The sequence below is a fragment of the Vombatus ursinus genome, unplaced genomic scaffold (genome assembly GCF_900497805.2).
Source record: "Vombatus ursinus unplaced genomic scaffold, bare-nosed wombat genome assembly UNPS02014779.1, whole genome shotgun sequence".
Classification (NCBI taxonomy): Eukaryota; Metazoa; Chordata; class Mammalia; order Diprotodontia; family Vombatidae; genus Vombatus; species Vombatus ursinus.
The window spans coordinates 60,411,084-60,424,403 of NW_020954557.1; the positions used below are offsets into that span (position 1 = coordinate 60,411,084).

General features: G+C 40.2%; 1 protein-coding gene across 7 annotated transcripts in view; it reads right to left on the bottom strand.

Annotated features, from left to right (window-relative positions):
• The window catches only part of PKP4 (plakophilin 4), a 235,078-nt gene extending 223,255 nt beyond the window's left edge, over positions 1-11,823 (bottom strand). For 3 of the 7 annotated variants that reach the window (XM_027865893.1, XM_027865894.1, XM_027865892.1), the window contains exon 1: positions 11,723-11,820. The gene's annotated coding sequence lies outside the window, so the exon portion shown is untranslated. Of the gene's footprint in view, positions 1-11,722 lie in introns of all 7 variants that reach the window. The other 4 variants (XM_027865897.1, XM_027865896.1, XM_027865898.1 and 1 more) reach the window with 3 other exon arrangements.
• Between the last annotated feature and the right edge of the window lie 1,497 nt (positions 11,824-13,320).

The window sequence follows — 13,320 nt, forward strand, 5'->3', positions numbered from 1 at the left end:
AACTCTGATCTTCTATAAAATCTGTAATATCACAGTATCTGTAATAACTTCTTCATATCATAAAATACATATGCAAAATTAAGTATCTGAAAAATCCATCATTAGTAGTTATCCATTATTTTAATTACTAATTACTTTTCCAAAGGTCATCAAAAGAAAAGCAACGTAGCTAAAATATATTAACCACATGAACCTAATGAAATAGAAGAAAAAAACCAATACCTGATGGAAGTTTTCATCATAACAGACAGAATAAACCTGAACTGCAAGAACTAATTTAAAGTGAATGATTAAGCTTTGGCAAAAAATAAAGCGAGTTAAAATTAAAATGCTAATAGTAGATGGTAAAGTCAAATCATTCTGGCCCATTAGCACAATGCTAATCACCACAAATGCCTAATTTTAAAAAGTTCTATTATTTAAAACTCACCAAAATCCTATTTGGTTGTCTTTACATGTTTTTAAAAAGAAAATTCATTTTTTTAAGAACTCAGAGCTTTTTGTAGTTTGATCATACTGGTCATTTCAAAAATAAAAGACTACCAAAATCATGGAGCACAAAAAAAAAACTTCCGCTAAAGTTTTGAAATTTAACATTTACTACGTATGATTGTTTTAGTATGAATATATTCTGAATTTACATAGCTAAACACACTTGAAATGCACCTACTCTTATCTTCACTTCATTACTTGAGGGAACAAAAGAGTTTTACAGCAGTAAAGGAGGCACGAGGCAACAGATTTGCAAAGCGTCATAAAATTAAAAATTTTTTTTTTGGTCAAGACCTGCCCATTTCACAGATATAGGGCACTCCTGGTGCAAAATCTTACTCTATCAATATAGGTCAGAATTCTTTCCAAAACAAAGTCTTAGAGTGCTCCCTGGGTCATAGAAAGTTTCATTAATTTACCCAGGGGTCACACAGCCAGTATGTATCAGAGAAAATGGAATCCATGTCTTCCTCCAAGGTTCTTGCTTATTCTCAATAGCCTCTAATTTTACAAAATCTACTAGTTCTCAAAGTTTTATCAGTAACTTAGATGAATGTATAAAAGACACTTAAAAAATCCAGATATCACAAAACTAGAAAGAATAGCTATCATGCTAGATGGCAAAATCTGTATTATAACAGTTGGAACAATGAGCCCAAAGTATAAAGATAAAATTTTAAATGAAAAAACACAAATGTTGAACTTGATTTAAAAAAAAGTTAACTATTCAAAGAGGAGATGGGAAATTCCTGGCTCAAAAGTCATTCACTTGAAAAAGCTAAGGATTTCAGTTGACTGCAAGCTCATGCATACTGTCCAAAATAATGAATAATAACTCTACCATACTTTGCATTGGGCAGGCTTCATATGGAATACTATGTTCATTTCTTAGTGTCATATTTTTAAGCGTCAAACATTCAGAAAGAGTTCAGCAGGATAAGGGAACTCTCTAAATTACCTCACAAGAAATAGTTGAAGGAAGAATACAAGTTGTAAGGAAGGCTTAAATGAAAGCAGCCTTCAAATATCTGAAAGGCAATCATGTGGAAGAGGTTTTAGATTCTTACTAGGACTAAAGGACAGAACTAGGAACAATGGGGTTTAAGTTACAGGAAGCCTGGTTTCAGCAACTTCAAAAGGAAGATCTAAATTTCAGGAGTGGAAAAATGGAATGACTGCTTTATGAAGTGGTAATTTATCCACTGCTAGCTATACACATATAACATTTGACCATCAGAGGTGATTCCTGCATGAGAAAGGAAGTGGAATCAAATTCTATGCTCCTCTGAACTCATGCACTGAGATATTTACTGAAAATCACTTGGAGGATCGGGGGCAGGGCATGGGGTGGGGGGGGAGGGGCAGGGCGGGGGAGAGGCACCAGAGCCAAAATGCCAAATTAGAGGCAATCCAGCTGAACTCTCAACATTCCCCTCCAAACAACTTTAAAGTAGTACCCCAAATCAAATTTGGAGTGACACAGCCACAAAAGGTCAGGGCGAGACATTTTTCTCGCCTAAAAAAAATTAGGAGGTCTGGAGATTTGTGACACCAGGATAGAGCTTGTCTGGAGTCCACAAAGAAAAAGCAGCAACAACAGCAGCAGCTTTGGGAGTTCTTAGCTCAGGGACAGTTAGGGGGTCAAACAACTGGTCACAAAGATATTACAGTGGACCTTTTGTGGGCACTAGAAAGCTGGCACTGATGGGCAACTCTACTGATCACACAGAGTTCTGGGTCACAATTCCAGGGCCAAGAGGAATGCAAGTGTTTGTGGCTACAGGTGACCAGGGGCCCTTCCTGGACAAAGACCAGAGCAGAGATCAGGAGAGTAGTGACCACACCTCTGTTCACATCACATCACCCTGGGAAGGATCAAAAACTTGCACACCCTCAGAAATAGCTCTGAAAACAGGAGCATGAAAAAGCCTAAAGTTTGGAACAGTGCCTCCCCAACCCCAGATGAGCAGAACCCAACTTTAACATAACATTCTAAGCCAAGAAATAGGGTGGAAAAATCAGAAAACAAAAGAAATAGAATTGACCACAAAAAGCAATTACGGTGGTAGGGAAGACCAAGACAAAAACTCAAAAGAAAATATCAACGTGAAATCAATATGAAAACAGCTACAAAGCCTCAAGGAAAAAAGCCAAATTGACCAGAGTCAAACAAGAATTCCTAGAAGAGTTTGAGGTGGAGACAAGATGGCAGAGTAAAGGCAGGGACTCACCTGAGCTCTCCCCCTCCAAATACCTTTAAATAATGACTCTAAACAAATTCGAGAGTGGCAGAACCCACAAAAAGATGACGTGAAACAATTTTCCAGCAAAGGGATGTTGTCTTCTTATATCTTTTCTTTTGAGTCATGCCTATTCTTTATAATTTTGCAACATTCTCTTTTGATTTTTATTGAGCTTGTTCTTTCAATTTACAGTTATCCCTTTCACATCGGGATTTTCCTCATTGCAGTTTTGATATACCACACATCGCCATAAGAAATTACTATAAATGGGAATTTGAGGGGAGTTTTAGGAAAGCCACAAATGACATGCAAGGGCTAATGGACAACACAGAAAAAGTTTAGAAACTCAGAAATGCTTAACCCAAATTTTATAATAAGGTACTATAAAGAAAAAATTTTAAAATTCATACTTCTTCTCTGGTATGAAGGGAGGGGCCAAAAATGTCACACAGATTAGATTTTCCAGATCACAGGGGTGCCATGCCCCTAATCCCTATGATGTGGAAGATATAACTGTATATTACTACAGTCACTATGAATATTGTCTTCTTGGCTCTGCTCATTTTCCTCTACATCACGTCATGTAGATCTTTCTATGTTTCTCAGTATTCACCATATTTGCTCTCTTACAGGACACATTTACATAGCACAATTTGTTTAGCTATTCCCCAATTGATTAGCATCTACTTTATTTCCAATTCTTTGCTATAACAAAAAATGATGTTATAAATATTTTGGTGTATATGGAGGATTTTTCTTCTTATCAATGGCCTCCTTGGGGAATATGCTTAATAACGGAATCTCTAGGTCAAATGGTATGGATATGTTAGCATTTTATTTTTCTAATTCCACATGCTTTCCAAAATAGTTGTATTAATTCATAGTTCCACCAACAATAGTGTAAATTCTTCTAATGTCTAGCTGAATATAAAGTCAAGACACTGCCATCACCCAAGCCACACCCAAATACTTCTAATATAAACTCCTCAGCTTGATCATCAATCACATAGATTGAACCTGCCTACCCACCTCCAACCTTCTCTCTCATAATCCTCAAATACTAACTCAATGCTTTGGGCAGACTGCTTTCTTTATTCTTCCATAAGCATGACATATGCTTTCCCAGCTACATGTCACTTTCTTAAAATGGAGAAAGCTACCTGTTTCACACAATGCTTGTCCATTCTCAAGGTCCAGCTTAAGTATCACCTTCATGATAACCCAGTAATTGATGATTTCCAATTCCCTCTCTTCTACATATCTATAGCAATCATTATCTATAAACACCATTGGACAGAGATAGGCCATTTTGCTCTTACTTTTTCATGTCAATGTACCTTATCTCCCTGAAGTAAATTTAAAACTTCAGAAGTCAGAGACGAGTTCCTAAAGGCTTTTTGACTTAAATGTGATTTTTTACTTTTATTTTATTTTGAAAGGAGATAGATATCCTCTTTATTAGATAAAGGAGCTGTGATTTTGCCTTTACGGTGCCCTCCCTCCCCAGGACCTAGGTGGCCACCACTCTGACTCAATATACTTAAGTCCTAGGAATTTGCTTGAGGCAGAGAGAGGTTAAAGCTACTTGCCCAGAGTCACATGGCAAGTATCAGAGGCAAAATTTCCAACCAGAGGGGGGTAGGCAGCTAGGTAGCTGACCTGGAGTCAGAAAGACCTGAGTTCAAATCCTGCCTGAGATAATTATTAGCTGAGTGGTCTTGACAAGTCACTTCACCTGTATACTTCAGTTTCCTCATCTGTAAAAGGAGGATTATCCTCTATATGCTATTATTATAATAGCACCTGCCTCCTGAGGTTGTTGTGAGGATAAAATGAGATAACTGCAGAGCACTATATAAATTTTAGCTATTAATAGCATTACCACTGACATCAAACTCAGCATTTTAGCCACTATTCTACCTTGCCCCTACATTTTCTCAACAGAAAGCTGCTGAACAGAAAGATAGTATGAATCTCATCCTTATACTAAAAGTGAAGTGCGTCATAGTTAAACCTCAAGACACATATAACAGAACTAGAAATGGTCCAGAGAAAGGAAACTAAAACGATCAAGAAGGGAGAACTTAGAAAAAATAAGACTCAGGTGGGTGGGGGACACATGACATTATTTTAAAGCACTGTGCAGAAAGGGGACTAGATCTATTCTGCTTGGACCCAGAAGACAAAAAATAGGAATAAAGAGTAGAAGCTACAGAGAACTAGATTTAGGCTAAGGAAAAATGTCTTAACAAATTAGGGCTGTACAAAACTGGAATGGGCTACCATAGGCAAGAGCATTTTCCTTTCCTCGATGCTGAAGAGTAATTCTTTAATTCAGGAACATATTGAATTAGGTAGCCTCTAAGGTGCCTTTCAATATATGACAAAAGAGCAGTAGATAAAAACTACTGTAAATCCACCAGTATTGCTAGAAACACAATTCACAGTGCATATTCTACTCTAAGTCAGTAGATTCATCTTCATATACTAAAGCTAAGATATGATTGAAAAAACCATACATTAGGATTCTTCAGTCTGGAAATATAAAGACCAAAATGAAAATGACTAATGTGTATAAAATCATAATGTATACATAAGCATGCATTACATGCTGGCAAACCTGAAAGCCTATCTATCATAGTGTGTATAGTTTTATTTAGGAAACCCAAGAATCCAGAGATATCCCTTGCTTGATCTTGAAAATTCTCACACTTCTTTGCTGAAATTCCTTAGTAATCAAAATATAAAATATGGAATCAGAAGTGGTATTAAAGGCTTAAATATTAAATAGGTTCTAAAAAGATTTAGATAAAATTTTTTTAAGTTATTACAGCTCAGGGTATATGCATAATGCTTGAGAACAATATCACAAAAAAGACTACATTTAAGAATGGCTTAGTAAAAATCTACAAATGCCTAAAGGAATCAATTTATGGGCCTATCAATTGGTCCACAAAACGTTAACAGTTTTCTAACACCTTTTCCTAAACTGGCAGCCAACCATATTTTACAAAGGCATTACACAAAATTCCAACACAAAAAATTGGACTTATAATATAAAATATAAACATATCTTAACTATTTTAATTTCCATTTCTTTGAACTAGGAACATTACTTTCTACCTTTTAAAGTTATTATCAAATTTATTAAGGTATGTTTACTCATACCTCCTACTCTTCCCGGCACCAAACAAGTACTTGTAAGCAGTTTTAAAGACTTCAAGCGCTACATACTTCAAGGATCTCCACAGACCTATTCCTTTATGTGTTGTTAGCTGATTTTATTCTTTAATGATAATCACTCGGAGAAACCGATAACCTCTTAGTTCATCTGAATTTTGGTTACTTTCTTTTTCAAAATACTAGGACTCCACCCATGAGATTTCACATTTTTATTCTATCCTTAGAAAGCAAGCTAACATTCTCACAATTAACTATGCTTTAACTGCCTGCAGTGTTGTGTTATTGCCCTGAACACCCCAATGTAATTGCTTTTTATCACCCTTATGGCAGTCTGGATGTGGAACTCCCCCCAGTTGCTCTTCTAAACCTACTGAGCTTGTAGGGTCATTCACAAGGGGGGTACATGGCTGGAAGGCATATCACAGTGTACAGAACTAAATTTGGAGAGCCAAATGTAATATTTTATACAGATAAAAGTTAAAATTAATATCAAGGAAAGCGTTAAAGTAGAAAAGAAATCACAAAAGTATTACCTGCAACCTGAGGATCTGGGCGTGTGCATTATAGGAGAGAAGAAGATAAATTGATTGCATGTGAGCCTCCACTAGTTAGTTACAGAAACCTAACTGGGTCTCCAATGCACTTTCTCCTACACACTAGCTAGCAATCACCTCCCTTAGAAATACTGACTGTGTCCTTTGTGTCACTGACTTCACAACAGCATGCACCCTCTCCATGCCCCACAAATTTGGAGGTTCCTAGACACCCTCCCCCAGTACTAAAACCTAATGAAAATTCTGCTTACATTTACTAATGTGTGTTCCCCTCTCTAAAATGTGCTTACTCTTGTATACTATGCAAAAATCTTTCTGTTTATTCATGCTTTAATGTTGTAATTTTGCCTACTAATCCTATCCAGCTCCCAACTGCTTGACTGCTATGATCTGGTTCATAGCAGTTGCTTAATAAATGCTTGTTAACTGACTGAAGACTAATAAAATTACCACTGATGTATATGATCAGTATCCATCAAAACTAAACAGAAATAAATTTCCCTGATTCAAGGGAAATGTGTAGCAATATTTCTAGGTTTAATTGATTTGAGAATATCACACATATCAAACTTTCAATGTTTACAATTTAAGAGTAAGCATGATTCTACTTTTCTGTTACTGAAATTTATTACAACCTTACTGTTGCTAAGTCAATATATTTCAAGTGAATATAGAGTTTTGTTGCATTCTTTCATGGCAGCTTAGGAAATAATGTGAATATTATACTACCCTAAAAGATCTACCTAGGAATTTTCAAAACAACAACCCATTCCTTTTCTCCTTTTCCGTTTTTAGAGGAAAAATCCCATTTCTCTCCTTGACTCAATGCCTTAGTGGGAGAGCTGGAAAGAGGCTGTTAGTAGTACCTAGCACACATCTTCAATCTTTATTCTAAGAATCTTCATAACCTCCTCAGTAACTAAGATGAAATAATTGAACATTCACAGTGCAAAGCTCTTTTTCTTCTCTCCAAAATACAAAGGAAATAGTAGGTCTTGGTGAACAAATGTAAGTTTGTTATATCAGTCTGTGATTTTGCTGCCCCTTTATCTCAATGGTGGGAGAGGGGAGGAAGGAATAAAGTACATAAGTTGAAGTTTTTAAACTCAGTTTCCCCATCTTATCAGAAGCAAAACTTTCTCAAAGCCTTAAAAAGATGTTATGCTTGTCTGAGAAAACAGGGAACTCATGAGATTGCATTTTGTTCCAAAAAGGAGCCAGAAGGAGAAAAACCCAAGTCAGAAGGAACATGGTGAAAACTGTCTACTGTTGCTGTTGCTTGCCAGCAATGAAGATCATATCACATCTTATGAAGCTGTAATTCAGCTTATCCCCAAAGTTTTGTTTCTGCCCTCCTCCTTTGCTGCTCCCTCATTTTAGCCCTAAAACAGCTGCTTAAACAGCATGCCATTATTCCTTTTCTACACATATCTAGCCCACCAGAATTGTGTTTCAATGAGTAGCATTTTAGTGCTGGCAGAAAGGCCACTAGGGTACCATTTAGTACACTGAAGTAGTAACTATACCCTAGTAGGCAGAATAAATTAAAGCAACTTCCAAAAGTGCCTAACAATTCCCAGGAGTAGTTTATTGCACTGGAAGAACCTTGGGATAAACCTTTCATTCATCTTTAAGGGGAAGGATACAGGTATTAATTCTGTAATAGAAATAAGCAAACTGAGGAACAGGGATATTATTTGCAGATTGTAACACATACCATAGATTTTACAAAATTCCCAAAATGTTATTTTATCAACCAATTGACTGGCATATTCCAGATGAAATGCAAATACTAATAACATATTTACGATCATATGACTGTTTAAATTTTCTTTTAAAATCCAAATGTAGCATCAACATCTTTATCATTTTTTTAAAAGAAAATACAACTGAGATTATAGGGCAGTTTCTGGCAGTTTGGATTTTTGTAGCATGACCTACAAAACCAAAATATGTACCCTCTATCTTAGAACATAGTGAAAAGGCATTTTGTATTTTGAATTAAATCGCAAGTTACATTATTTTCTATCATCTCTGGCCATAAGGTCGCAGCACCTTCCCCAGTACTACAAAATCCAATAATGTAGAGCAGGAGCACACCACAGACAGGGGGTCCCAGAACTTGAATAGGAAAACAAAATTACATCATTATAGCAATATAATTAGTTTCCTATTTAATCCTATGTATGTTTACTTTATGTATTTAAAAACATTATTCTGAGACTAGACTTTCACCAAACTTCCACAGGAGTCCATTACACTCACCAAAAATGATGAAGAACCCCTGCTCTTGTGAATCAAACAGAATGGAGCAATTTCTATAAACAGAATCAAAACTTTAGACTGCATGATTGATAACTGAAAGGTTTCTCAAGCAGTTAAAACTATCTACCCAAAACATGTATACAGTACATATATAGTTATTTCAATCTGAAGCAGAGAAAACCTGTTTTCTACTCTGTAGAATGAATTTCAAATCAAATAAGAATATACTTGAACTTGTACTGCAATTGGTTCTAACGATGTTACATAATAAAAGTCTGCTGCTACAATTACAAAACCTTATGTCTTTTACAATGTTAGATATCAAGTAGACTCTTAATTTAGAATGTTCACTGATTGTAAACATTATAAAAAAGCTTTAAAGATCAGGTTTAATTTCCTAGTCTAAGTTTTTGTTTTCCATTTTGCCTTGCCCAGTTTTCATACAAAGGCTCTCATGCTATACTCTTCATGGTTCTTAATCCAAACCAAGTGATCACAGGAATCTTAATTTGGCAAGTAAATTCATCATTTTTCTGAATCTGGTCCAAAAATTTCAGAGGAGCTTATAGTAAACATTCTCAAAAGCAAAATGTGTCCCATATAAAGCATATACAGTGGGTCTCAATGCAACATACAGAATCACTCTTACTTTTGGTTATTTTCGCCTCAGACAGTAATTTTGCTGGCTTCCATTAAGGTTTCTCTACAACACCAGAAAGGAAGGCTTCTACAAATGTTGTTTAATATATTTGCACAAAATCATCTGTGACCTTGTAACTAAAAGCATCACCAAAAAGACAAATCACACTGGAATAGAATGTAAAATATTGCAAACAAAAAATGTTCCTTTCTAAAATAATATATTGAAGGTATTCTTCAATTTGCTTCCTTCATGTTAAGAAAAAATTCAACTTTTAACTTAAAAAATACATACCAATAATTTTTCATTTTATTCAATTGAGCCACCATGCTTAAAAGTTATTCTCTTTTCCTCTTCTCCTCCTCCTAAAAGGACTAAGATAATTACAAAACTAGAAACACGGCCTTTCTTAATAAATGTAAATCTTGAAAAGGTTATGCTTGTGATTGTTGTATCTCATTGTATTTCTCTATTTCAAAAGGTAATTGACAAGCCCCTAATTTAACTGTACCAGACAGTTCTATCTGTCCCATCTCTGGTCAAACACTGCCTCTCTGTTTCTATTCATTATGCATTATATGGGATTCTAAACAGCTCAGCAGGACCAAAAATTACAAATCTTATGACATCTGAGGTCCACAAATCTTCCTCAAATTATGTCTCTTCACAAGCACTAACATATTTTTAAAACGGCTAAACATGTTGGTTACAACACCATCAACCTAAAAACATCCACCTTCTGGTCCCTGTTTCTGTAGATTCTCTGAGAACCCAGTGGCACAAGAAAAATCAGATACTCATGAAACACTGCAAGCCAAACTTGAGAAAAGATTGGACGATCGATGACCTTGTTAAGTACTAATCTTTCCCCCCTCCCCCAAATTCATCCTCCTGGAGGAAAATGCCGCAAAACCGAGCCTAAGCACGAATCCTGCCTGCCAGGCTGACGGCAGGCAGATCTGCTTGTCACACTTCCCCAATGCCTGCTCTGCCGCAAGGAAAGAGAGAAGGAGGCGGAGAGAAGTAAGAGCCTCACCAGCTCCCGAGAAGATGCTCCAGTGACCTCTGGCTAATGGAGAGAGCTGAGCAGGGAGCGGCGGCGGCAGCGGCAGGGTGTGCGTACTCTGCCCCCAAAGCATTCCTCACATTCCTCCACAATCTACCGCCCAAGGAACAAACAGCGCGCGGCTCCTGCAGGCACACACACACCTGCCTATTCATCAGCCCCGAGCGGCCACAACCACAGCTCCAGAGCCGCACTGGCTGCTTGTCGCACTCCGCCAACACGCAGCTAAATCCGAGCCAAATCCCCCTCCCTACCCGGGCAAAGGCAGCGAGTGGCAGAAAGCTTTGCCGAGACAGCCGCCCAACAGCCGGGGAAACGTTATTTCAACTCCTGCGTGTAACACGTTGGGGGGCTGGGGAGAGAAGAGGTGCAGAGGGCAGGGGAGATTGACTGGTAGAGGAGTGCATGCAGGGGTACGGACCAAGAGGGCTAAAGAGAGGCTACAGAAACATACACGGAGAAAATAAGGGTGTGAGGAAGATGACCAAGAAGGGCTGAAGGGTGCTGGACAGACTTCCTCGCTGGAATTGGGGTGGGGGGGCGGAGAAGGGGTGTCCAAAGAGAGAGAAAGCGCAAAGCAAAGTGGAAGATCCTACCAGTTCTACAGAATTCAGTTAACACTGGTGGGAGAGATAGGAGCGAGGAAGAGTATAGGGGCTTAAAGGCTTGTAGGAGATAGAGAATTTAGGGCAAATCAGATGAGCAGGAGGTTTTACTAGGAAAGGAGGAATGGGGGAAGGGGGAAGAGAAACGAAGGTGAGGGCAGAATGCAAGAGGAATGAGGAGAAGAAGCCAAAGTACGGGGCAGAAAGCCAGAAAGGATGAGAAAGGGGAAGGAGCAAGGGCAGATTTGCAGGGAAAGATTGGGGGGGGGGGGGTGGGGGGGGAAGGGCAGAAGCTGAAAGCCACAGACCAGGGAGAGACTGGAGGGTATATATATAAAATCATGGAGGGTAGAAAGGTAAGCAGTAGGGTAAGGAAAAAAATCCTGGGAAATGCAAATGGAGGTTGAAACTTCAGTGCCTTGGGGGGATGGGGGGAGGGGAGAAGGCGAGTGCAGGCAGGAACACGAGGCGGGGCAGGAAAGGAGGAGAGTAGGTGGGTGGGGGTGATTGTAACGGGAGGCTCCCCTTCCCACACCCTCCCCCACGCTCGCCCCGATCTGGAGATTTGCGGGGTGAACGGAGGGAACAGTACCACGAGCCGGGGAAGTGAAGGGCCAGGAGGAGTGGGGGTGGGGGATATGGTTGGGCGCCCTCCCCGCATGCCGCACACTTACTTTCCAGGTTAGGAAGTGGCTGCCGTCGCTCCAGGAATCGGGGACATCCGCGCGGAGGGGTCGCGGCTGCGGCACCCAAAAAAAAAAGGGCCAGGCCCAGGGGAGCTCCCCCCCCTTCCCCCTGAGCCCCCCCCCGCAGACGAACCCCCTCCCGCCCGCCCGCCCCCTCCCCTGCAACACTTCTCCCACCCCACCCCCGGGACGCGGCGGCGGCGGCGGCCAACTTCCCCCTCTACCCGGTGCCCATGGTGCCACCTTCCTCGGCGACAGCACGGAGTCAGCCCCGGTGCCTGGGTGCTGCCGAGCTCCGCCAAACAGCCCCCACCACCCAGCCAGTCAGCCAGCCAGCATAGGGCTCCCGGGAACGTCAGCACGCCGCCGTCCCCCGACCTGCTCCGCGCCAGTTTCCATTGGACCGCAGGAAAAGGCTGTCCCACCCTATTGGCCCGGCCCTCATATTGAACGGACCAATGGGATTCGGGGTTTCAGGTCGCCATAGAGACCGATGCTGTTAAGAGCGAGAGCGGCTAGAGAAGGTGGGGAGGGTGGGGAGAATGAAGGTGTCCGGCTTCGGAGGGTGGGGGCACTGGGGGCGGGTTACGAGGAGCCAGAGGATCCTAGATCTAGATCCAAACCTCGGGGGCTACCTAGTCCAGCCCCTTCATTTTACAGTTTAGCAAACTGAGACCCCGGGAGGTGTCAGTGATTTGCCTAAGATCACCGGGGTAGGAAGAGGGGTGGGAGGATTTGAACCTGGGGGGATTCCCTCATTCAGTATCTTAGACGTGGGTGGGCCTTCCCTTCCCTTCCCTTCCTCCCCCTGATTCTTTCCTCTTCCTTGACAGGCCTTGTCAGTGGTATCGAAGACACTTTACCCCACCCCCAGCCCCATATAATTTTTTACCTGTCCCTGAAGGTGACCTCAGAAACAGGTATTGCATGCACTTCTCCTTGGTTTGGGGAGCGGGGCCCCTGAAACTACGCCCTTTGACCTATATGCAGCATCAGCGTCTGCCGGTGAGTCTATTTTCCCATCCTTCCCTCTTCTCCCATATGCAAAATCCCCTGAATCCTGTGGTACTCAGGAATTCCTTTTTCTGCATATTTATCTCAACCCCCTGAAGATCTCACTTCAAAGTCGATATTTAAAATTCAGGCCCCTACCGGGAGGTATTTTTCCAGAGTATTTTTCCTTTAAAGGAAAACAAAAATGGTAAGGAAAAAGTGTGATGAGTTACATTCTACAATGAGTACAATAAGGGCTGGAATTAAAACACATTTTAACCTAGCCCACAACTTCTCACCTCTCCCTTAGTATCAAATGGTAGTTATTAATCTTCTACCTATACATAGCAACAAAATAATACAAGTTTGACAGACATTCTCCATAGTAAGTAAGAGGTTGACTTCTGGGGAAACGTACAGTGTGCAACGCTAATGCCCCATGCATTTTTATATTTGTATCAGAATCAAGGGGAGAGAGAATGCAATCAAATTCTGGTTAACAATTTTTAGGGAGTTTGATATTCTCTCAACTTAAGTGTGAACCTGGTTTCAGTTATTGGAGTGAGCATGAGCATCTTGGATTTTAATCCTGC